The 23,321-nt window shown below is 45.6% G+C and overlaps 1 non-coding gene and 37 pseudogenes across 1 annotated transcript; all 38 read right to left on the reverse strand.

Moving 5' to 3' along the window:
• Positions 1-200: 200 nt before the first annotated feature.
• On the reverse strand, positions 201-319 carry LOC148256119 (5S ribosomal RNA; annotated as a pseudogene).
• A 533-nt stretch (positions 320-852) lies between these two features.
• LOC148256120 (5S ribosomal RNA) lies at positions 853-971 on the reverse strand (annotated as a pseudogene).
• A 561-nt stretch (positions 972-1,532) lies between these two features.
• On the reverse strand, positions 1,533-1,651 carry LOC148256121 (5S ribosomal RNA; annotated as a pseudogene).
• A 531-nt stretch (positions 1,652-2,182) lies between these two features.
• On the reverse strand, positions 2,183-2,301 carry LOC148256122 (5S ribosomal RNA; annotated as a pseudogene).
• A 560-nt stretch (positions 2,302-2,861) lies between these two features.
• On the reverse strand, positions 2,862-2,980 carry LOC148256123 (5S ribosomal RNA; annotated as a pseudogene).
• Positions 2,981-3,540: 560 nt separating this feature from the next.
• LOC148256124 (5S ribosomal RNA) lies at positions 3,541-3,659 on the reverse strand (annotated as a pseudogene).
• Positions 3,660-3,864: 205 nt separating this feature from the next.
• Positions 3,865-3,983, reverse strand: LOC148256125 (5S ribosomal RNA; annotated as a pseudogene).
• Positions 3,984-4,546: 563 nt separating this feature from the next.
• LOC148256126 (5S ribosomal RNA) lies at positions 4,547-4,665 on the reverse strand (annotated as a pseudogene).
• Positions 4,666-5,225: 560 nt separating this feature from the next.
• Positions 5,226-5,344, reverse strand: LOC148256127 (5S ribosomal RNA; annotated as a pseudogene).
• An 887-nt stretch (positions 5,345-6,231) lies between these two features.
• LOC148256128 (5S ribosomal RNA) lies at positions 6,232-6,350 on the reverse strand (annotated as a pseudogene).
• Positions 6,351-6,910: 560 nt separating this feature from the next.
• Positions 6,911-7,028, reverse strand: LOC148256129 (5S ribosomal RNA; annotated as a pseudogene).
• A 1,209-nt stretch (positions 7,029-8,237) lies between these two features.
• LOC148256130 (5S ribosomal RNA) lies at positions 8,238-8,357 on the reverse strand (annotated as a pseudogene).
• A 556-nt stretch (positions 8,358-8,913) lies between these two features.
• LOC148256131 (5S ribosomal RNA) lies at positions 8,914-9,032 on the reverse strand (annotated as a pseudogene).
• A 208-nt stretch (positions 9,033-9,240) lies between these two features.
• Positions 9,241-9,359, reverse strand: LOC148256132 (5S ribosomal RNA; annotated as a pseudogene).
• Positions 9,360-10,241: 882 nt separating this feature from the next.
• LOC148256133 (5S ribosomal RNA) lies at positions 10,242-10,360 on the reverse strand (annotated as a pseudogene).
• Positions 10,361-10,565: 205 nt separating this feature from the next.
• Positions 10,566-10,684, reverse strand: LOC148256134 (5S ribosomal RNA; annotated as a pseudogene).
• An 882-nt stretch (positions 10,685-11,566) lies between these two features.
• On the reverse strand, positions 11,567-11,685 carry LOC148256135 (5S ribosomal RNA; annotated as a pseudogene).
• Positions 11,686-11,891: 206 nt separating this feature from the next.
• Positions 11,892-12,010, reverse strand: LOC148256136 (5S ribosomal RNA; annotated as a pseudogene).
• Positions 12,011-12,754: 744 nt separating this feature from the next.
• LOC148256137 (5S ribosomal RNA) lies at positions 12,755-12,873 on the reverse strand (annotated as a pseudogene).
• Positions 12,874-13,079: 206 nt separating this feature from the next.
• LOC148256138 (5S ribosomal RNA) lies at positions 13,080-13,198 on the reverse strand (annotated as a pseudogene).
• A 558-nt stretch (positions 13,199-13,756) lies between these two features.
• On the reverse strand, positions 13,757-13,875 carry LOC148256139 (5S ribosomal RNA; annotated as a pseudogene).
• A 205-nt stretch (positions 13,876-14,080) lies between these two features.
• LOC148256140 (5S ribosomal RNA) lies at positions 14,081-14,199 on the reverse strand (annotated as a pseudogene).
• Positions 14,200-14,759: 560 nt separating this feature from the next.
• Positions 14,760-14,873, reverse strand: LOC148256141 (5S ribosomal RNA; annotated as a pseudogene).
• A 207-nt stretch (positions 14,874-15,080) lies between these two features.
• LOC148256142 (5S ribosomal RNA) lies at positions 15,081-15,199 on the reverse strand (annotated as a pseudogene).
• Positions 15,200-15,405: 206 nt separating this feature from the next.
• LOC148256143 (5S ribosomal RNA) lies at positions 15,406-15,524 on the reverse strand (annotated as a pseudogene).
• Positions 15,525-16,082: 558 nt separating this feature from the next.
• Positions 16,083-16,196, reverse strand: LOC148256144 (5S ribosomal RNA; annotated as a pseudogene).
• A 125-nt stretch (positions 16,197-16,321) lies between these two features.
• On the reverse strand, positions 16,322-16,440 carry LOC148256145 (5S ribosomal RNA; annotated as a pseudogene).
• A 561-nt stretch (positions 16,441-17,001) lies between these two features.
• On the reverse strand, positions 17,002-17,120 carry LOC148256146 (5S ribosomal RNA; annotated as a pseudogene).
• A 204-nt stretch (positions 17,121-17,324) lies between these two features.
• LOC148256147 (5S ribosomal RNA) lies at positions 17,325-17,443 on the reverse strand (annotated as a pseudogene).
• Positions 17,444-17,621: 178 nt separating this feature from the next.
• Positions 17,622-17,738, reverse strand: LOC148256148 (5S ribosomal RNA; annotated as a pseudogene).
• Positions 17,739-18,298: 560 nt separating this feature from the next.
• Positions 18,299-18,417, reverse strand: LOC148256149 (5S ribosomal RNA; annotated as a pseudogene).
• Positions 18,418-18,621: 204 nt separating this feature from the next.
• LOC148256150 (5S ribosomal RNA) lies at positions 18,622-18,740 on the reverse strand. The gene has a single exon (XR_015820498.1). It is a non-coding gene; the product is annotated as a 5S ribosomal RNA (ribosomal RNA).
• Positions 18,741-19,299: 559 nt separating this feature from the next.
• On the reverse strand, positions 19,300-19,418 carry LOC148256151 (5S ribosomal RNA; annotated as a pseudogene).
• An 883-nt stretch (positions 19,419-20,301) lies between these two features.
• Positions 20,302-20,420, reverse strand: LOC148256152 (5S ribosomal RNA; annotated as a pseudogene).
• A 562-nt stretch (positions 20,421-20,982) lies between these two features.
• LOC148256153 (5S ribosomal RNA) lies at positions 20,983-21,101 on the reverse strand (annotated as a pseudogene).
• A 205-nt stretch (positions 21,102-21,306) lies between these two features.
• On the reverse strand, positions 21,307-21,425 carry LOC148256154 (5S ribosomal RNA; annotated as a pseudogene).
• An 889-nt stretch (positions 21,426-22,314) lies between these two features.
• LOC148256155 (5S ribosomal RNA) lies at positions 22,315-22,433 on the reverse strand (annotated as a pseudogene).
• A 206-nt stretch (positions 22,434-22,639) lies between these two features.
• Positions 22,640-22,758, reverse strand: LOC148256156 (5S ribosomal RNA; annotated as a pseudogene).
• Between the last annotated feature and the right edge of the window lie 563 nt (positions 22,759-23,321).

A 23,321-nucleotide genomic window follows, 5' to 3' on the forward strand; every position in this document is an offset into this window, starting at 1 on the left:
TTCTGCACTGCAAATACATACACTCTTTCTCCTTCCATCCCCCCTCCCGTCATTTGTTTCCTTGTGGGTGCACTCTGCATCTCTCCTTCTCGTTCTAATAGCATGTAAAATGTCCTAGCACCGTAACTCACCTTTGCGAATGAACCAGCGGTTTATAATTCTAATCGCACATAACGTCGAACGACCCATCCGAAAAAGAATAGGTGCAACACGAGGTCTTCCCAGGAGGTCACCCATCCGAGTACTACTCTCGCCCAAGCACACTTAAATGCGGAGTTCTGATGGGATCTGGTGCATTAGTGCTGATATGATCGCACCTGTTTTATTTCACGCTGCAAATACATACACTCCTTCTCATTTCTTCCCCCTCCCTTCATTTGTTTCCTGGTGCGTTCACACTTCAACTATTCTTTCTCGTTCTAATATCAATTAAAATGCCCATTTCTCTTGACTCACATTTGTGTATAAACCAGCGGACCATAACTTCAATCGCGCGTAACGTCAAACGACCCATCGAAAAAAAGAAATGGGTGCAACACGAGAACTTCCCAGGAGGTAACCCATCCTTGTATTACTTTGGCCAAAGGACACTTAACTGCGGAGTTTTGATGTGATCTGATGTATTTGTACCGGTATGATCGCACCTATTTCATTTCGTGCTAAAAATACATACACTCCTTCTCCTTCCCTCCCCCCTCCCATCATTTGTTTTCTTGTGCCTTCACACTGCACCTCTCCTTCTCGTTCTAATATCGATTAAAATGCCCCTGCATCTTGACTCACATTTGCGTATAAACCAACGGACAATAGTTCTAATCGCGGGTAATGTCGAACGACCCGTCTGAAAAAAAATTGGTGCGACACGAGGACTCCCCAAGAGTTCACTAATCCGAGTACTACTCTCGCCCAAGCACATTTAACTGCGAAGTTCTGATGGGATCCGGTGCATTACTGCTGGTATGATCGCACCTGTTTAATTTCGCGCTGCAAATACATACACTCTTTCTCCTTTCTTCACCCTCCCGTCGTTTGTTTCTTTGTGCGTGCGCACTGCACCTCCCGTTCTAGTTCTAATATCAAATAAAATGCCACGGCACTAGGACTCACATTTGCGAATAGACCTGCGGACCATAATTCAAGTCGCTCATAACGTCGAGAGAATCATCTGCAAAAAAATGGGTGCAACACGAGGACTTCCAAAGAAAATGGGTGAAATATAAGGACTTCGCAAGAGGTCACCCATCCTAGTACTACTCTCGCCCAAGCACCCTTAAATGCGAAGTTCTGATAGAATCCGTTGCATTAGTGTTGGTATGATCGCTCATGTTTCATTCTGCGCTGTAAATACATACACTCTTTCTCCTTCCATCCCCCTCCCATCATTTGTTTCCTTGTGCGTGCACTCAGCATCTCTCCTTCTCGTTCTAATATCAAGTAAAATGCCTCGGCAACGTGACTAACCTTTGCGAATGAACCAGCGGTTCATAATTCCAATCACGAGTAACGTCGAACGACCCATCCGAAAAAAAAAATAGGTGCAACACGTGGACTTCCCAGGAGGTCACCCATCCGAGTATTACTTTCGCCCAAGCATACATAACTGCGGAGTTCTAATGGGATCTGGTGCATTAGTGCTGGTATGATCGCACCTGTTTAATTACGCGATGCAAATACATACACCCCTTCTCCTTTCTTCCCCCTACCGTCATTTGTTTCCTTGTGCGTGTGCTCTGCACCTCCCGTTCTCGTTCTAATATCAATTAAAATGCCACGGCACCGTGACTCACATTTGCGAAGAAACCTGCAGACCATAATTCAAGTCGCGCGTAACATCGAAAGAATCATCTGTAAAAAAATGGGTGAAATATAAGGACTTCGCAGGAGGTCACCCGTCCTAGTACTACTTTCGCCCAATCACCCTTAACTTGTAGAGTTCTGATAGAATCCGTTGCATTAGTTCTGGTATGATCGCTCATGTTTCATTCTGCGCTGTAAATACGTACACTCTTTCTCCTTCCATCCCCCCTCCCGTCATTTGTTTCATTGTGCGTGCACTCTATATCTCTCCTTCTCGTTCTAATATCAAGAAAAATACCCCGGCACCGTGACTCACCTTTGCGAATGAACCAGCGGTTCATAATTTCATTCGCGCGTAACGTCGAACAACCCATCCAAAAAAAAATGGGTGCAACACGAGGACTTCCCAGGAGGTCACCCATCCGAGTACTACTCTCGCCCAAGCACACATAAATGCGGAATTCTGATGGGATCCGGTGCATTAGTGCTGGTATGACCGCACCTGTTTAATTTCGCGATGCAAATACATACACTCCTTCTCCTTTCTTCTCCCTCCCGTCATTTGTTTCCTTGTGCGTGCGCACTACACCTCCCGTTATCGTTCAAATATCAAGTAAAATGCCACGGCGCCGTGACTCACATTTGCGAATAAACCTGCGGACCATAATTCAAGTCGCACGTAACATCGAAGGAATCATCTGCAAAAAAATGGGTGCAACACGAGGACTTCCAAAGAAAATGGGTGAAATATAAGGACTTCGCAGGAGGTCACCCATCCTAGTACTCCTCTCTCCCAAGAACCCTTAAATGCGTAATTCTGATAGAATCCGTTGCATTAGTGCTGGTATGATCGCTCATGTTTCATTCTGCGCTGCAAATACATACACTCTTTCTCCTTCCATCCCCCCTCCCGTCATTTGTTTCCTTGTGCGTCTACTCTGTGTCTCTCCTTCTCGTTCTAATATCAAGTAAAATGCCCCGGCACCGTGACTCCCCTTTGCGAATGAACCAGAGGTTCAAAATTCCATTCGCGCGTAACGTCGAACGACCCATCCGAAAAAAAATGGGAGCAACACGAGGACTTCCCAGGAGGTCACACATCCGAGTACTACTCTCGCCCAAGTACACTTAACTTCGGAGTTCTGATGGGATCCAGTGCATTAGTGTTGGTATGATCGCACCTGATTAATTTTGCGCTGTAAATACATTCGCTCCTTCTCCTTTCTTCCCCCTCCCTTCATTTGTTTCCTTGTGCGTGCGCACTGCACCTCCCGTTCTTGTTCAAATATCAAGTAAAATGCCACGGCGCCGTGACTCACATTTGCGAATAAACCTGTGGACCACAATTTAAGTTGCACGTAATGTCGAAAGAATCATCTACAAAAAAATGGGTGCAACACGAGGACTTCCCAAGAAAATGGGTGAAATATAATGACTTCGCAGGAGGTCACCCGTCCTAGTACTACTCTCGCCCAAGCACCCTTAGCTTGCGGAGTTCTAATAGAATCCGTTGCATTAGTTCTGGTATGATTGCTCATGTTTCATTCGGCGCTGCAAATACATACACTCTTTCTCCTTCCATCCCCTTTCCCGTCATTTGTTTCCTTGTGCGTGAACTCTGCATCTCTCCTTCTCGTTCTAATATAAAGTAAAATGCTCCGGCACCGTGACTCACCTTTGCGAATGAACCAGCGGCTCATAATTCCATTCGCGCGTAACGTCGAACGACCCATCTGAAAAAAATGGGTGCAACACGAGGACTTCCCAGGAGGTCACCCATCCGAGTACTACTCTCGCCCAAGATTACTTAACTGCGGAGTTCTGATGGGATCCGCTGCAATAATGCTGGTATGATCGCACCTGATGAATTTCGCGCTGCAAATACATTCACTCATTCTCCTTTCTTCCCCCTCTCGTCATTTGTTTCCTGGTGCGTTCACACTTCACCTCTCTTTCTCGTTCTAATATCGATTAAAATGCCCCTTCTTCTTAACTCACATTTACGTATAAACCAGCGGAAAATAGTTCCAGTCACGCATAACATCGAACGACCCGTCTGAAAAAAAATTAGTGCGACACGAGGACTTCCCAGGAGGTCACCCATCCGAGTACTACTCTCACCAAAGCACACTTAACTGCGGAGTTAAGATGGGATCAGGTGGATTAGTGCTGGTATGATCGCACCTGATTAATTTCGCGCTGCAAATACATTCACTCCTTCTCCTTTCTTCCCCCTCCCTTCATTTGTTACCTTGTGCGTGCACACTGCACCTCCCGTTCTCGTTCAAATATAAAGTAAAATGCCCCGGTGCCGTGACTCAAATTTGCAAATAAACCTGCAGACCATAATTCAAGTCGCGCGTAACGTCAAAAGAATCATCTGCAAAAAAATGGGTGCAACACGAGGACTTCCAAAGAAAATGGGTGAAATATAAGGACTTCGCAGGAGGTCACCCATCCTAGTACTACTATCGCCCAAGCACCCTTAACTTGCGGAGTTCTGATAGAATCCGTTGCATTAGTTCTGGTACGATCGCTCATGTTTAATTTTGCGCTGCAAATACATACACTCTTTCTCCTTCCATCCCCCCTCCCGTCATTTGTTTCCTTGTGCGTGCACACTGCATCTCTCCTTCATGTTTTAATATCAAGAAAAATGCCCCGGCACCATGACTAACCTTTGCGAATGAACCAGCAGTTCATAATTCCATTCGCGCGTAACGTCGAACGACCCATCCGAAAAAAAAAATGGGTGCAACAGGAGGACTTCCCAGGAGGTCACCCATCCGAGTACTACTCTCGCCCAAGCACACATAAATGCGGAGTTCTGATGGGATCCGGTGCATTAGTGCTGGTATGATCGCACCTGTTAAATTTTGCGCTGCAAATACATACACTCCTTCTCCTTTCTTCCCCCTCTTGTCATTTGTTTCCTTGTGCATGCGCACTGCACCTCCAGTTCTCGTTCAAATATCAAGTAAAATGCCACGGCGCCGTGACTCACATTTGCGAATAAACCTGCGGACCATAATTCAAGTCGCACGTAACGTCGAAGGAATCATCTGCAAAAAAATGGGTGCAACACGAGGACTTCCAAAGAAAATGGGTGAAATATAAGGACTTCGTAGGAGGTCACCCATCCTAGTACTACTCTCTCCCAAGAACCCTTAAATGCGTAATTCTGACAGAATCCGTTGCATTAGTGCTGGTATGATCGCTCATGTTTCATTCTGCGCTGCAAATACATACACTCTTTCTCCTTCCATCCCCCCTCCCGTCATTTGTTTCCTTGTGCGTCCACTCTGCATCTCTCTTTCTCGTTCTAATATCAAGTAAAATGCCCCGGCACCGTGACTCCCCTTTGCGAATGAACCAGAGGTTCAAAATTCCATTCGCGCGTAACGTCGAACGACCCATCCGAAAAAAAATGGGAGCAACACGAGGACTTCCCAGGAGGTCACAAATCCGAGTACTACTCTCGCCCAAGCACACTTAACTTCGGAGTTCTGAAGGGATCCAGTGCTTTAGTGCTGGTATGATCGCACCTATTTCATTTCGCGCTGCAAATACATACACTCCTTCTCCTTTCTTCCCCCTCCCGTCATTTGTTTCCTGGTGCGTTCACACTTCGCCTCTCCTTCTCATTCTAATATCAATTAAAATGCCCCTGCGTTTTGACTCACATTTGCGTATAAACCAGCGGACCATAGTTTCAGTCGCGAGTAACATCGAAAGACCCATCTGAAAAAAAAAATTGGAGCGACACGAGGACTTCCCAGAAGGACACCCATCCGAGATATACTCTCGCTTAAGCACACTTAACTGCAGAGTTCTGATGGGATCCGTTGTATTAGTGCTGGTATGATCGCAATTGTTTAATTTGGCGCTGCAAATACATACATCCCTTCTCCTTTCTTCCCCCTCCCATCATTTGTTTCCTTGTGCATGCGCACTGCACCTCCCGTTCTCGTTCTAATATCAAGTAAAATGCTACGGCGCCGTGACTCACATTTTGGAATAAACCTGCGGACCATAATTCAAGTCGCGCATAACGTCGAAAGAATCATCTGCAAAAAAAATGGGTGCAACACGAGTACTTCCCAAGAAAATTGGTAAAATATAAAGACTTCGCAGGAGGTCACCCATCCTAGTACTACTGTTGCCCAAGCACCCTTACCTGCAGAGTTCTGATAGAATCCGTTGCATTAGTGCTAGTATGATCCCTCATGTTTCAATCTGCGCTGCAAATACATACACTCTTTATCCTTCTATCCCCCCTCCCGTCATTTGTTTCCTTGTGCGTGCACTCTTTATCTCTCATTCTCGTTCTAATATCAAGTAAAATGCCCTGGCACCGTGACTCACCTTTGCGAATGAACCAGCGGTAAATAATTCTATTCGCGCGTAACGTCGAACGACCCATCTGACAAAAAATGGTTGCAAAACGAGAACTTCCCATGAGGTCACTAATCCAAGTACTACTCTCGCCCAAGCACACTTAACTGCGGAGTTATGATGGGTTCTGGTGCATTAGTGCTGGTATAATCGAAACCTGTTTAATTTCGCGCTGCAAATACATACACTCCTTTTACTTTCTTCCCCCACCCGTCATTTGTTTCCTTGTGCGTGCGCACTGCACCTCCCGTTCTCGTTCTAATATCAAGTAAAATGCCACGGCGCCATGACTCACATTTGCGAATAAACCCGTGGACCATAATTTAAGTCGCGCGTAACGTCGAAAGAATCATCCGCAAAAAAATGGGTGCAACACGAGGACTTCCCAAAAAAATGGACGAAATAAAGGGACTTCGCAGGAGGTCACCCATCCTAGTACTACTCTCGCCAAACACCCTTAACTGCGGAGTTCTGATTGAATCCGTTGCATTAGTGCTAGTATGATCACTCATGTTTCATTCTGCGCTGCAAATACATGCACTCTTTCTCCTTCCTTCCCCCCTCCCGTCATTTGTTCCCTTGTGCGTGCACTCTTCATCTCTCTTTCTCGTCCTAATATCAAGTAAAATGCCCCGGCACCGTGACTCACCTTTGCGAATGAACCAGCGGTTCATAATTCCATTCGCGCGTAACATCGAACGACCCATCCGAAAAAAATTGGGTGCAACACGACGACTTACCAGGAGGTCACCCATCCGAGTACTATCTCGCCCAAGCACACTTAACTTCGGTGTTCTGATGGAATCCAGTGCATTAGTGCTGGTATGATCGCACCTATTTCATTTCGCGCTGCGAATACATACACTCCATCTCCTTTCTTCCCCCTCCGGTCATTTGTTTCCTGGTGCGTTCACACTTCACATCTCCTTCTCGTTCTAATATCAATTAAATTGCCCCTGCATCTTGGCTCACATTTGCGTATAAACCAGCAGACCATAGTTCCAGTCGCGCGTAACGTCGAACGACCCATCTGAAAAAAAAAATGGGTGCAACACGAGGAGTTCCCAATAAAATGGGTTAAATATAAGGACTTCGTAGGAGGTCACCAATCCTAGTACTACTCTTGCCTAAGCTCCCTTAACTGCGGAGTTCTGATAGAATCCGTTGCATTAGTGCTGGTATGATCGCTCATGTTTCATTCTGCGCTGCAAATACATAAATTCTTTCTCCTTCCATCCCCCCTCCCGTTATTTGTTTCCTTGTGCGTGCACTCTTCATCTCTCCTTCTCGTTCTAATATCAAGTAAAATGTCCCGGCACCGTGACTCACCTTTACGAATGAAATAGCAGTTCATAATTCTATTCGCACGTAACGTCGAACGACCCATCCGAAAAAAATGGGTGCAACACGAGGACTTCCCAGGAGGTCACCCATCCGAGTACTACTCTCGACCAAACACACTTAACTGCGTAGTTCTGTTGGGATCCGGTGCATTAGTTCTGGTATCTTGCACCTTTTTTATTTCGCGCTGCAAATACATAAACTCCTTCTCATTTCTTCCCCCTCCCGTCATTTGTTTCCTGGTGCGTTCACACTTCACCTCTCCTTCTCGTTTTAATATTAATTAAAATGCCCCTGCATTTTGACTCATATTTGCGTATAAACCAGCGGACTATAGTTACAGTCGCGCGTAATGTCGAATGACCTATCTTAAAAAAAAATGGGTGCAACACGAGAACTTCCCAGGAGGTAACCCAGCCTTGTACTACTTTCGCCAAAGCACACTTAACTGGAGTTGTGATGGGATCCGTTGCATTTGTGCTGGTATGATCGCACCTGTTTCATTTCATGCTGAAAATACATACAGTCCTTCTCCTTCCCTCCCCCCTCCCATCATTTGTTTTCTTGGGCGTTCACACTGCACCTCTCCTTCTCGTTCTAATATCGATTAAAATGCCCCTGCTTCTTGACTCACATTTGCGTATAAACCAGCGGACAAATAGTTCACGTCACGCGTAACGTCAAACGACCCATTTGAAAAAAAATTTGTGCGACACGAGGACTTCCCAAGAGGTCACCCATCCGAGTACTACTCTCGCCCCAAGCACACTTAACTGCGGAGTTCTGATGGGATCCAGTGCATTACTGCTGGTATGATCGCACCTGATTAATTTTGGCTGCAAATTCATACACTCCTCCTTTCTTCCCCCTCCTGTCATTTGTTTCCTTGTGCGTGCGCACTGCACCTCCCATTCTCGTTCAAATATCAAAAAAAATGCCACAACGCCATGACTCACATTTGCGAATAAACCTGCGGACCATAATTCATACGCGTATAACGTCGAAAGAATCATCTGAAAAAAAATGGGTGCAACACGAGGACTTCCCAAGAAAATAGGTGAAATATAAGGACTTCGCCGGAGGTCACCCATCCTAGTACTACTCTCGCCCAAGCACCCTTAACTTGCGGTGTTCTGATAGAATCCGTTGCATTAGTGCTGGTATGATTGCTCATGTTTTATTCTGCGCAGCAAATACATACACTCTTTCTCCTTCCATCCCCCCTCCCATCATTTGCTTCCTTGTGCGTGCACTCTGCATTTCTCCTTCTCGTTCTAATATCAAGTAAAATGCCCCGCCACCGTGACTCACCTTTGCGAATGAACCAGCAGTTCATAATTCCATTTGCGCGTAACGTCGAATAACCCATCCGAAAAAAAATGGGTGCAACAAGAGGACTTCCCAGGAGGTCACCCATCCGAGTACTACTCTCGCCAAAGCACACTTAACTGCAAAGTTCTAATGGGATCCGGTGCATTAGTGCTGGTGTGATCGCACCTATTTTATTTTGCGCTGTAAATACATACACTACTTCTCTTTTCTTCCCCCTCCCGTCATTTTTTTCCTGATGCGTTAACACTTCACCTCTCCGTCGCGTTCTAATATCAATTAAAATGCCCCTGTGTCTTGACTCACATTTGCGTATAAACCAGCGGACCATAGTTCCAGTCGCGCGTAACGTCGAACGGCCCATCTGAAAAAAAAAAGTAGGTGCAACACGAAAAATTCCCAGGAGGTAACCCATCCTTGTACTACTTTCGCCAAAGCACACTTAACAGCGGAGTTCTAATGGGATCCGGTGCATTTGTGCTGGTATGATCGCACCTGTTTCATTTCGCGCTGCAAATACATACACTCCTTCTTCTTTCTTCCCCCTCCCGTCATTTGTTTCCTGGTGTGTTCACACTTCACCTCTACTTCTTGTTCTAATATCGATTAAAATGCCCCTGTTTCTTGACTCACATTTGCGTATAAACCAGCGGACCATAGTTCCAGCCACGCGTCAGGTCGAACGACCCGTTTGAAAAAAAATTGGTGCGACAAGAGGACTTCCCAGGAGGTAACCCATCCGAGTACTACTCTCGCCCAAGCACACTTAACTGCAGAAGTCTTATGGGATTCGGTGTATTAGTGCTAATAATCGCACCTGCGTAATTTTGCGCTGCAAATACATACATTCCTTCTCCTATCTTTCCCCTCCCGTCATTTGTTTCCTTGTGCGTGCGCACTGCACCTCCCGTTCTCGTTCAAATATCAAGTAAAATGTCACGGCGCCGTGACTCACATTAGCGAATAAACCTGCGGACCATAATTCAAGTTGCGCGTAACGTCGAAAGAATTATCTGTAAAAAATGGGTACAACACGAGGACTTCCAAAGAAAATGGGTGAAATATAAGGACTACAGAGGAGGTCGCCCATCCTAGTACTACTCTCGCCCAAGTGCCCTTAACTTGCGGAGTTCTGATAGAATCCGTTGCATTAATGCTGGTATGATCGCTCAAGTTTCATTCTGCGCTGCAAGTACATACACTCTTTCTCCTTCCATCCCCTCTCCCATCATTTGTTTCCTTGTGCGTGCACTCTGCATCTCTCTTTCTCGTTCTAATATCAAGTATTATGCCTAGGCACCGTGACTCACCTTTGTGAATGAACCAGCGGTTCATAATTCCATTCACGCGTAACGTCGAACGACCCATCAGAAAAAAAATGGGTGCAACACGAGGACTTCCCAGGAGGTCACTCATCCGAGTACTAGTCTCGCCCAAGCACACTTGACACCGGAGTTCTGATGGGATCCGGTGCATTAGTGCTGGTATGATCGCACCTGTTTCATTTCGCGCTGTAAATACATACACTCCTTCTCCTTTCTTCCCCCTCCCGTCATTTAATTCCTGGTGCGTTCACACTTCACCTCTCCTTCTCGTTCTAATATAATTTAAAATGCCCATGCGTATTGACTCACATTTGTGAATAAACAAGCGGACCATAGTTCCAGTCGCGCGTAACGTCGAACGACCCATCTAAAAAAAAATTAGTGTGACACGAGGAATTCCCAGGAGGAACCCCATCCGAGTACTACTCTCGCCCAAGCACACTTAATTGCGGAGTTCTGATGGGATCCAGTGCATTAATGCTGGTATGATCGCACCTGTTTAATTTCGCGCTGCAAATACATACACTCCTTCTCTTTTCTTCCCACTCCCGTCATTTGTTTCCTTGTGCGTGCGCACTGCACCTCCTGTTCTCGTTCTAATATCAAGTAAAATACCACGGCGCCGTGACTCACATTTGCGAATAAACCTGCAGACCATAATTAAAGTCGCGCGTAACGTTGAAAGAATCATCTGCAAAAAAATGGGTGCAAAACGAGAACTTCCCAAAAAAATGGGTGAAATATAAGGACTTCGTAGGAGGTCACCCATCCTAGTACTACTCTCGCCCAAGCACCCTTAACTGTGGAGTTCTGATAGAATCCGTTGCATTAGTGCTGGTACGATCGCTCATGTTTCATTCTGCGCTGCAAATACATACACTCTTTCTCCTTCCATCACCCCGCCCGTCATTTGTTTCCTTGTGCGTGCACTCTGCATCTCTCCTTCTCGTTCTAATATCAAGTAAAATGCCCCAGCACCGTGACTCACCTTTGCGAATGAACCAGCGGTTCATAATTCCATTCCCGCGTAACATCGAACGACCCATCCGAAAAAAAAGGGTAAAACAAGAGAACGTCCCAGGAGGTAACCCATCCTTCTACTACTTTCGCCAAAGCACACTTAACTGCAGAGTTCTGATGGGATCCGGTGCATTTGTGCTGGTATGATCGGACTTATTTCATTTCGCGCTGAAAATACATACACTCCTCCTTTCTTCCCCCGCCCGTCATTTGTTTCCTGGTGTGTTCACACTTCACCTCTCTTTCTCGTTCTAATATCAATTAAAATACCCATGCGTCTTGAATCACATTTGCGTACAAACCAGCGGACCACAGTTCCAGTCGCGCGTAACGTCGAACGACCTATCTGAAACAAAAAATAGGTGCAACACGAGAACTTCCCAGGAGGTAACCCATCCATGTACTACTTTCGCCAAAGGACACTTAACTGCGAAGTTCTGATGGGATCCGGTGCATTTATGCTGGTATGATTGCACCTATTTCATATCGTGCTGAAAATACATACACTCCATCTCCTTCCCTCCCCCTTCCCATCATTTGTTTCCTTATGTGTTCACACTGTACCTCTCCTTCTCGTTCTAATATCGATTAAAATGCCCCTGCTTCTTGACTCACATTTGCGTATAAACCAGCGGACCATTGTTCTAGTCGCGCGTAACGTCGAACGACCCGTCTGAAAAAAAATTGGTGCGACACGAGGACTTTCCGGGAGGTCACCCATCCGAGCACTACTCTCGCCCAAGCACACTTTACTGCGGAGTTCTGATGGGATCCGGTGCATTAGTGCTGGTATGATCGCACCTCTTTAATTTCGCGCTGCAAATACATACACTCCTTCTCCTTTCTTCCCTCACCCGTCATTTGTTTCCTTGTGCATGCGCATTGCACCTCCCGTTCTCGTTCAAATATCAAGGAAATGCCACGGTGCCGTGACTAAAATTTGCGAATAAACCTGCGGACCATAATTCAAGTCGTGCGACACGAGGACTTCCCAAGAAAATGGGTGAAATATAAAGACATCGCAGGAGGTCACCCATCCTAGTACTACTCTCGCCCAAGCACCCTTAACTTGCGGAGTTCTGATAGAATACGTGGGATTAGTGCTGGTATGATCGCTCATGTTTCATTCTGCGCTGCAAATACATACACTCTTTCTCCTTCGATCCCCCCTCCCGTCATTTATTTCCTTGTGCGTGCACTCTGCATCTCTCCTTCTCATTCTAATATCAAGTAAAATGCCTCGGCACCATTACTCACCTTTGCGAATGAACAAACGGTTCATAATTCCATTCGCGCATTCTGATGGGATCAGGTGCATGAGTGCTGGTATGATCGCACTTGTTTCATTTCGCGCTGCACATACATACACTCCTTCTCCTTTCTTCCCCCTCTCGTCATTTATTTCCTGGTGCATTCATATTTCACCTCTCCTTCTTGTTCTAATATTAATTAAAATGCCCCTGCATCTTGACTCACATTTGCGTATAAACCAGCGGACCATAGTTCCAGGCGAGCGTAACGTCGAACGACCCATCTGAAAAAAAAAAAGGGTGCAACACGAGGACTTCCCAAGAGGTCACCCATCCGAGTACTACTCTCGCCCAAGCACACTTAACTGCGGAGTTCTGATGGGTTCCGGTGCTTTGGTGCTTGTATAATCGCACTTGTTTAATTTCGCGCTAAAAATACATGCACTCCTTCTCATTTCCACCCCCCTCCCATCATTTGTTTTCTTGTGCGTTTACACTGCACCTCTCCTTCTCGTTCTAATATCGATTAAAATTCCCCTGCTTCTTGACTCACATTTGCGTATAAACTAGTGGACCGTAGTTCCAGTCGCGCGTAACGTCGAACGACCCGTCTGAAAAAAAATTAGTGCGACACGAGGACTTCCGAGGAAGTTACCCATCCGAGTACTACTCTCGCTCAAGCACACTTAACTGTGGAGTTCTGATGGGATCCGGTGCATTAGTGCTGGTATGACCGCACCTGTTTAATTTTGCAATGCAAATACATACACTCCTCCTTTTTTACCCCTCCCGTCATTTGTTTCCTTGTGCGTGTGCACTGCACCTCCCGTTGTCGTTCTAATATCAAGTAAAATGCCACGGCGCCGTGACTCAGATTTGCGAATAAACCTACGGACCATAATTCAACTCGCGCGTAACGTCGAAAGAATCATCTGCAAAAAAATGGATGCAATACGATGACTTCCCAAGAAAATGGGTGAAATATAAGGACTTCGCAGGAGGTCACCCATCCTAGTACTACTCTCGCCCAAGCACCCTTAACTTGCGGAGTTCTGATAGAATCCGTTGTATTAGTGCTAGTATGATCGCTCATGTTTCATTCTGCGCTGCAAATACATACACTTTTTCTCCTTCCATCCCCCCTCCCTTCATTTGTTTCCTTGTGCGTGCACTCTGCATCTCTTCTTCTCGTTCTAATATCAAGTAAAATGCCCCGGCACCGTGACTCACCTTTGCGAATGAACCAGCGGTTCATAATTCCATTCGCGCGTAACGTCGAACGACCCATCCGAAAAACAATGGGTGCAACACGAGGAATTCCCAGTAGGTCACCCATCCGAGTACTACTCTCGCCCAAGCACACTTGACTGCGGAGTTGTGATGGGATCCGGTGCATTAGTGCTGGTATGATCGCACCTGTTTCACTTCGCGCTGCAAATACATACACTCCTTCTCCTTTCTTCCCCATCCCGTTATTTGTTTCCTGGTGCGTTCACACTTCACTTCTCCTTCTCGTTCTAATATCAATTAAAATGACCGTACTTCTTGACTCACATTTGTGTATAAACCAGCGGACCATAACTCCAGTTACTCGTTACGTCGAACGACCTGACTGAAAAAAAATTGGTGCGACACGAGGACTTCCCAGGAGGTCACCCATCCGAGTACTACTCTCGCCCAAACACACTTCACTGCGGAGTTCATATGGGATCCAGTGTATTATTGCTGTTATGATCGCACCTGTTTAATTTCGCGTTGCAAATACATACACTCCTTCTCCTTTCTTCCCCCTCCCGTCATTTGTTTCCTTGTTTATGCGCACTGCGCCTCCCGTTCTCGTTCTAATATCAAGTAAAATGCCACGGCGCCGTGACTCACATTTGTGAATAAACTTGCAGACCATAATTCAAGTAGCGCATAACGTCGAAAGAATTATCTGTAAAAAAATGGATGCAACACGAAGACTTCCCAAGAAAATAGGTAAAATATAAGGACTTCGCAGGAGGTCACCCATCCTAGTACTACTCTCGCCCAAGCACCCTTAACCGCGGAGTTCTGATAGAATCCGTTGAATTAGTGTTGGTATGATCGCTCATGTTTCATTCTGCGCTGCAAATACATACACTTTTTCTCCTTCCATCTCCCCTCCCGTCATTTGTTTCCTTGTGCGTGCACTCTGCATCTCTCATTCTCGTTCTAATATCAAGTAAAATGCCCCGGCACCGTGACTCACCTTTGCGAATGAACCAGCGGTTCATAATTCCATTCTCGCGCAACGTCGAATGACCCATCCGAAAAAAAATGGGTGCAATAAGAGGACTTCTAAGGAGGTCACCCATCCGAGTACTACTCTCGCCCAAGCACTCTTCACTGCGGAGTTCAGATCCGGTGCATTAGTGCTGGTATGATCGCACCTGTTTCATTTCGCGCTGCAAATACATACACTCCTTCTCCTTTCTTCCCCCTCCCGTCATTTGTTTCCTGGTGCGTTCACACTTCACCTCTCCTTCTCGTTCTAATATCAATTAAAATGCTCCTGTGTCTTGACTCACATTTTCGTATAAACCAGTGGACCATAGTTCCAGTCGCGCGTAACGTCGAACGACCCATCTGAAAAAAAAAATGGATGCAACACGAGAACGTCCCAGGAGGTAACTCATCCTTGTACTACTTTCGCCAAAGCACACTTAACTGCGGAGTTCTGATGGGATCCGGTGCAATTGTGCTGGTATGATCGCACCTGTTTCATTTCGTGCTGAAAATACATACACTCCTTCTCCTTCCCTCCCCCGTCCCATCATTTGTTTCCTTGTGCGTTCACACTGCACCTCTCCTTCTCGTTCTAATATCGATTAGAATGCCCCTGCTTCTTGTCTCATATTTGCATATAAACCAGCAGAAAATAGTTCCAGTTGCGCGTAGCGTCGAACGACCCGTCTGAAAAAAAATTTGTGCGACACGAGGACTTCCCAAGAGGTCACCCATCCGAGTACTACACTCGCCCAAGCACACTTTGCTGCGGAGTTCTAATGGGATCCGGTGCATTAGTGTTGGTATGATCGCACTTGTTTAATTTCGCGCTGCAAATACCTACACTCCTTCTCCTTTCTTCCCCCTCCTGTCATTTGTTTCCTTGTGCGTGTGCACTACACCTCCCATTGTCGTTCAAATATCAAGAAAAATAACACGGCACTGTGACTCACATTTGCGAATAATCCTTCGGACCAAAATTCAAGTCGCGCGTAACGTCGAAAGAATCATCTGCAAAAAAAATCGTGCAACACGAGGACTTCCCAAGAAAATGGGTGAAATATAAGGACTTCGCAGGAGGTCACCCATCCTAGTACTGCTCTTGCCCAAACACCCTTAATTGCGGAGTTCTGATAGAATCCGTTGCATTAGTGCTGGTATGATCCCTCATGTTTCATTCTGCACTGCAAATACATACTCTTTCTCGTTCCATCCTCCCTCCCGTCATTTGTTTCCTTGTGTGTGCAATCCGCATCTCTCCTTCTCATTCTAATATCAAGTAAAATGTCCCGGCACCATTACTCACCTTTGCGAATAAACCAGAAGTTCATAATTCAATTTGCGCGTAATGTCGAATAACCCATCCGAAAATAAATGGGTGCAACACGAGGACTTCCCAGGAGGTCACCCATCCGAGTACTACTCTCGCCTAAGCACACTTAACTGCGGAGTTCATATACGGTGCATTAGTGCTGGTATGATCGCACCTGTTTAATTTCGCGCTGCAAATACATACACTATTTCGCCTTTCTTCCCCCTCCCGTCATTTGCGTATAAACCAGCGGACCATAGCTCCAGTCGCGCGTAACGTCGAACGACCCGTCTTAAAGAAAATTGGTGCGACACGAGTACTTCCCAGGAGGTCACCCACCCGAGTACTACTCTCGCCCAAGCACACTTCACTGCGGAGTTCTGATGGGATCCGGTGCATTAGTGCTGGTATGATCGCATATGTTTAATTTAATGCTGCAAATACATACACTTCTTCTCCTTTCTTCCCTCTCCTGTCATTTGTTTTCTTGTGCGTGCGCACTGCACCTCCCATTCTCGTTCTAATATCAAGTAAAATGTCACGGCGCCATGACTCACATTTGCGAATAAACCTGAGGACCATAATTCAAGTAGCGCGTAACGTCGAAAGAATCATTTGCAAAAAACTGAATGCAACACGAGGACTTCCCAAGAAAATGGGTGAAATATAAGGACTTCGCAGGAGGTAACCCATCCTAGTACTACTCTCGCCCAAGCACCCTTAACTTGCGGAGTTCTGATAGAATCCGTTGCATTAGTTCTGGTATGATCGCTCATGTTTCGTTCTGCGCTGCAAATACATACACTCTTTCTCCTTTCATCTCCCCTCCCGTCATTTGTATCCTTGTGCATGCACTCTGTATCTCTCATTCTCGTTCTAATATCAAGTAAAATGCCCCGACACTGTGACTCACCTTTGCGAATGAGCCAGGGGTTCATAATTCCATTCGCGCGTAACGTCAAATGACCCATCCGAAAAAAAATGGGTGCCACTCGAGGACTTCCCAGGCGGTCACCCATCCGAGTACTACTCTCGCCCAAGCATACTTGACTGCGGAGTTGTGATGGGATCCGGTGCATTAGTGCTGGTATGATCGCACTTGTTTCATTTCGCAGTGCAAATACATACACTCCTCCTTTCTTCCCCCTCCCGTCATTTGTTTCCTGGTGCGTTCACACTTCACCTCTCCTTCTCGTTCTAATATCAAGTAAAATGCCCCTTCGTCTTGACTTACATTTGCGTATAAACCAGCGGACCATAGTTCCAGACGCGCGTAACGTCGAACAAGCAATCTGAAAAAAAAAATGGGTGCAACACGAGAACTTCCAAGGAGGTAACCCATCATTGTACTACTTTCGCCAAAGCACACTTAACTGCGGAGTTCTGATGGGATCCGGTGCATTCGTGCTGGTATGACCGCACCTGTTTAATTTGGTGCTGAAAATACATACACTCTTTCTTCCCTCCCGCCCTCCCATCATTTGTTTCCTTGTGCGTTCACACTGCACCTCTCCTTCTCGTTCTAATATCGATTAAAATGCCCCTGATTCTTGACTCTCATTTGCGTATAAACCAGCGGACCATAGTTCCAGTCAAAAAATTGTTGTGATACGAGGACTTCCCAAGAGGTCACCCATCCGAGTACTACTCTCGCCCAAGCACGCTTAACTGCGGAGTTTTGATGGGATCCAGTGCATTAGTGCTGGTATGATGCCACTTGTTTAATTTTGCGCTTTAAATACATACACTCCTTCCCTTTTCTTCATCCTCCCGTCATTTGTTTCCTTGTGCGTGCGCACTGCACCTCCCGTACTCGTTCTAATATCAAGTAAAATGCCACAGCGCCGTGACTCACATTTGCGACTAAACCTGCGGACCATAAATCAAGTTGCGCGTAACGTCGAAAGAATCAGCTGCAAAAAGATGGGTGCAACACGAGGACCTCCCAAGAAAATGGGTGAAATATAAGGACTTCGCAGGAGGTCACCCATCCGAGTACTTTTCTCGCCCAAGCACCCTTAACTGCGGAGTTCTGATAGAATCCGTTGCATTAGTGCTGGTATGATCCCTCATGTTTCATTCTGCACTGCAAATACATACACTCTTTCTCCTCTCATCCCCCCTCCAGTTATTTCTTTCCTTGTGCGTGCACTCTGCATCTCTCTTTCTCGTTCTAATATCAAGTAATATGCCCCAACACCGTGACTCACCTTTGTAAATGAACCAGCGGTTTATAATTCCATTCGCGCGTAACGTCGAACAACACATCCGAGAAAAAAAAGGTGCAACACGAGGGCTTCCCAAGTGGTCACCCATCCGAGTACTACTCTCGCCCAAGCACACCTAACTGCGGAGTTCTGATGGGATCCGGGGCTTTAGTGCTAGTATGATCGCACCTGTTTAATTTCGCGCTGCAAATACATACACTCCTTCTCCTTTCTTCCCCCTCCGTCATTTGTTTCCTTGTGTGTTCACACTTCATCTCTCATTCTCGTTCTAATATCGATTAAAATGCCTCTGCTTCTTGAGTCACATTTGCGTATAAACCAGCGGACCCTAGTTCCAGAGGCGCGTTGCGTCGAACGACCCGTCTGAAAAAAAATTGGTGCGACACGAGGACTTCCCAGGAGGTCACCCATCCGAGTACTAATCTCGCCCAAGCACACTTAAGTGCGGAGTTCTAATGGGATCCGGTGCATTAGTGCTGGTATGATCGCACCTATTTAATTTCGCGCTACAAATTCATAAACTCATTCCCCTTTCTTCCCCCTCCTGTCATTTGTTTCCTTGTGCGTGCGCACTGCACCTCCCGTTCTCGTTCTAATATCAAGTAAAATGCTACAGCGCCGTGACTCACATTTGCGAATAAACCTTAGGACCATAATTCAAGTCGCGCGTAACGTCGAAAGAATCACCTGCAAAAAAATGGGTGCAACACGAGGACTTCACAAGAAAATGGGTGAAATATAAGGACTTCGCAGGAGGTAACCCATTCTAGTACTACTCTCGCCCAAGCACCCTTACCTGCGGAGTTCTGATAGAATCCGTTGCATTAGTGCTGGTATAATCGCACCTGATTCATTTCGTGCTGAAAATACATACACTCCTTCTCCATCCCTCCCTCTCCCATCAATTGTTTCCTTGTGAGTTCACACTGCACCTCTCCTTCTCGTTCTAATATCGATTAAAATGCCCTTGCTTCTTGACTCACATTTGCGTATAAACCAGCGGAGCCTTGTTCCAGTCGCGCTTAAAGTCGAACGACCCGTCTGAAAAAAAATTGGTGCAACACGAGGACTTCCCAGGAGGTCACCCATGCGAGTACTACACTCACCCAAGCACACTTAACTGCGGAGTTCTGATGGGATCCGGTGCATTAGTGCTGGTATGATCGCACCTGTTTAATTTCGCGCTGCAAATACATACACTCCTTCTCCTTTCTTTCCCCACCCGTTATTTATTTCCTGGTGCGTTCACACTTCACCTCTCCTTCTCGTTCTAATATCAATTAAAATGCCCCTGCTTCTTGACTCACATTTGCGTATAAACCAGCGGACCATAACTCCAGTTGCGCGTAACTTCGAATGGTCCGTTTGAAAAAAAATTACTGTTACACGAGGACTTCCCAGGAGGTCACCAGTCCGAGTACTACTCTCGCCCAAGCACACTTCACTGCGAAGTTCATATGGGATCGAGTGTATTAGTGCTGGTATGATCGCACCTGTTTAATTTCGCGCTGTTAATACATACACTCCTTCTCCTTTCTTCCCCCTCCCGTCATTTATTTTTTTTACGTGCGTACTGCACCTCACGTTTTCGTTCTAATATCAAGTAAAATGCCACGGCACCGTGACTCACATTTGTGAATAAACCTGCGGACCATAATTCAAATAGCGCGTAATGTCAGAAGAATTATCTGCAAAAAAATAGGTGCAACACGAGGACTTCACAAGAAAATGGGTGAAATATAAGGACTTCGCAGGAGGTCACCCATTCTAGTACTACTCTCGCCCAAGCACACTTAATCGCGGAGTTCTGATAGAATCCGTTGCATTAGTGCTGGTATGATCGCTCATGTTTCATTCTGCGCTTCAAATACATACACTCTTTCTCCTTCCATCTCCCCTCCCGTCATTTGTTTCCTAGAGCGTGCACTCTGCATCTCTCCTTCTCGTTCTAATATCAAGTAAAATGCCCCGGCACCGTGACTCACCTTTGCAAATGAACCAGCGGTTCATAATTCAATTCGCGCGCAACGTAGAACAACCCATCCGAAAAAAAATTGGTGCGACACAAGGACTTCCCAGGAGGTCACCAATCCGAGTACTACTCTCGCCCAAGCACACTTAACTGCAGAGTTCTGATGGGATCCGGTGCATTAGTGCTGTTGTGATCGCACCTGTTATAATTTCGCGCTTCAGATACATACACTCCTTCTCTTTTCTTCCCCCTCCCGTCAATTGTTTCCTTATGCGTGCGCACTGCACCTCCCGTTCTTGTTCAAATATCAAGTAAAATGCCACGGCGCCATGACTCACATTTGCGAATAAACCTGCGGACCATAATTCACGTCGCGCGTAACGTCAAAAGAATCATCTACAAAAAAATGGGTGCAACACGAGGACTTCCCAAGAAAATGGGTGAAATATAAGGATTTCGTAGGAGGTCACCCATCCTAGTAGTACTCTCGCCCAAGCACCCTTAACTTGCGGAGTTCTAATAGAATCCGTTGCATTAGTGCTGGTATGATCGCTCATGTTTCATTCTGCGCTGCAAATACATACACTCTTTCTACTTCAATCCCCCCTCCTGTCATTTGTTTCCTTGTGCATCCACTCTGTATCTCTCCTTCTCGTTCTAATATCAAGTAAAATGCCCCGGCACCGTGACTCACCTTTGCGAATGAACCAACGATTCATAATTCCATTCGCACGTAACGTAGAACGACCCATCCAAAAAAAAATGGGTGCAACACGAGGACTTCCCAAGAGGACACCTGTCCAAATACTACTCTCGCCCAAGCACACTTGACTGCGGAGTTCTGATGGGATCCGGTGCATTAGTGCTGGTATGATCGCATTTGTTTCATTTCGCGCTGCAAATACATACACTCCTTCTCCTTTCTTCCCCCTCCCGTCATTTGTTTCCTGGTGCGTTCACACTTCACCTCTCCTTCTCAGTCTAATATCAATTAAAATGCCCCTGCGTCTTGACTCACATTTGCGTATAAACCAGCAGACCATAGTTCCAGTCGCGCGTAACATCGAATGATCCATCTGAAAAAAAAAGGGTGCAACACGAGAACTTCCCAGGAGGTAACCCATCCTTGTACTACTTTCGCCAAAGCACACTTAACTGCAGAGTTCTGGTGGGATCCGGTGTATTTGTGCTGGTATGATCGAACTTGTTTCATTTCACACTGAAAATACATACACTCCTTCTCCTTCCCTCCCGTCTCCCATCATTTATTTCTTTGTGCGTTCACACTACACCTCTCTTTCTCGTTCTAATATCGATTAAAATGCCCCTACTTCTTGACTCATATTTCCGTATAAACCAGCGGACTATAGTTCCAGTCGCGTGTAACGTCGAACGACCCATCTGAAAAAAAAAATGGGTGCAACACGAGAACTTCCCAAGAAAATGGGTGAAATATAAGGACTTCGCTGGAGGTCACCCATCCTAGTACTACTCTCGCCCAAGCACCCATAACTTGCGGAGTTCGGATAGAATCTATTGCATTAGTGCTGGTATGATCGCTCATGTTTCATTCTGCGCTGCAAATACATACACTCTTTCTCCTTCCATCCCCCTCCCGTCATTTGTTTCATTGTGCGTGCACTCTGCATCTCTCCTTCTCGTTCTAATATCAAGTAAAATGCCCCGGCACCGTGACTCACCTTTGCGAATGAACCAGCGGATCATAATTCCATTCACGCGTAACGTCGAACGACCCATTCGAAAAAAAATGTGTGCAACACGAGGACTTCCCAGGAGGTCACCCATCCGAGTACTACTCTCGCCCAAGAACACTTTACTGCGGAGTTCTGATGGGATACAATGCATTAATGCTGGTATGATCCCTCCTGTTTCATTTTGTGCTGCAAATACATACACTCCTTCTCCTCTCTTCCCCCTCCCATCATTTGTTTCCTGGTCCATTCACAATTCACCTCTCTTTCTCGTTCTAATATAATTTAAAATGCCCCTCCGTATTGTCTCACATTTGCATATAAACCATCAGACCATAGTTTCAGTCGCGTGTAACGTCGAATGACCCATCTGAAAAAAAAAATGGGTGCAACAGGAGAACTTCCAAGGAGGTAACCCATCGTTGTACTACTTTCGCCAAAGCATACTTAACTGCGGAGTTCTGATGGGATCTGGTGCATTTGTGCTGGTATGATCGCACCTGTTTCATTTTGTGCTGAAAATACATACACTCCTTCTCCTTCCCTTCCCCCTCCCATCATTTGTTTCCTTGTGCGTTCACACTGCACCTCTCCTTCTCGTTCTAATATCGATTAAAATGCCCCTGCTTCTTGACTCACAATTGCGTTTAAACCAGCGGACCATAGTTCCAGTGGCGCGTAACGTCAAATGACCCGTCTGAAAAAAAATTGATGCGACACGAGGACTTCCCAGGAGGTCACCCATCCTAGTACTTCTCTCGCCCAAGCACACTTAACTGCAGTGTTCTGATGGGTTCCGGTGCATTAGCACTGGTATGATCGCACCTGTTTAATTTTGCGCTGCAAACAAATGTCTCACATTATCATTGATCGTAATGTTGCATATTATTATTGCAAGCTTTTCTATTCCTTGAGAGCATCGAAACAAACTTGAATGTCTATTTATGGCCTTCCAACAATACTGATCATCTATTGATTTATATTTGACATATAATTGTCTATTTATTATTTTTTTAACGAATTATGATAAATGAATCCAATGCTCTTAGTTTAAGCATATAAGATTAAATTACTAATGAGATATATTACTTCAATGTTAGTCGTCCCATCAAAAGAAATTTTTTTTAAAGAGTGATAATAGCATATCGCTAGTTTCTAGTAAATACAATTCTTTATTTCATTTAGGAATTTTAGTAAAATTCTCTTAAATAATAGAATTATGATAAACCAAAAAATAAATTCAAGGATACCTTGGATTTTTTTTAAATATACTATATATGTACATTTTTTATAAATATAAATATGCTTACTTAAACAATATGTAGTATTATTGTTAGAGAACTTTTGAGGTAGAAAAAGAATATACATATATACATATATATATCCTCTA

Source organism: Carica papaya, chromosome 5 (assembly GCF_054855325.1).
Source record: "Carica papaya isolate Zhongbai chromosome 5, ASM5485532v1, whole genome shotgun sequence".
NCBI classification, from domain to species: Eukaryota; Viridiplantae; Streptophyta; class Magnoliopsida; order Brassicales; family Caricaceae; genus Carica; species Carica papaya.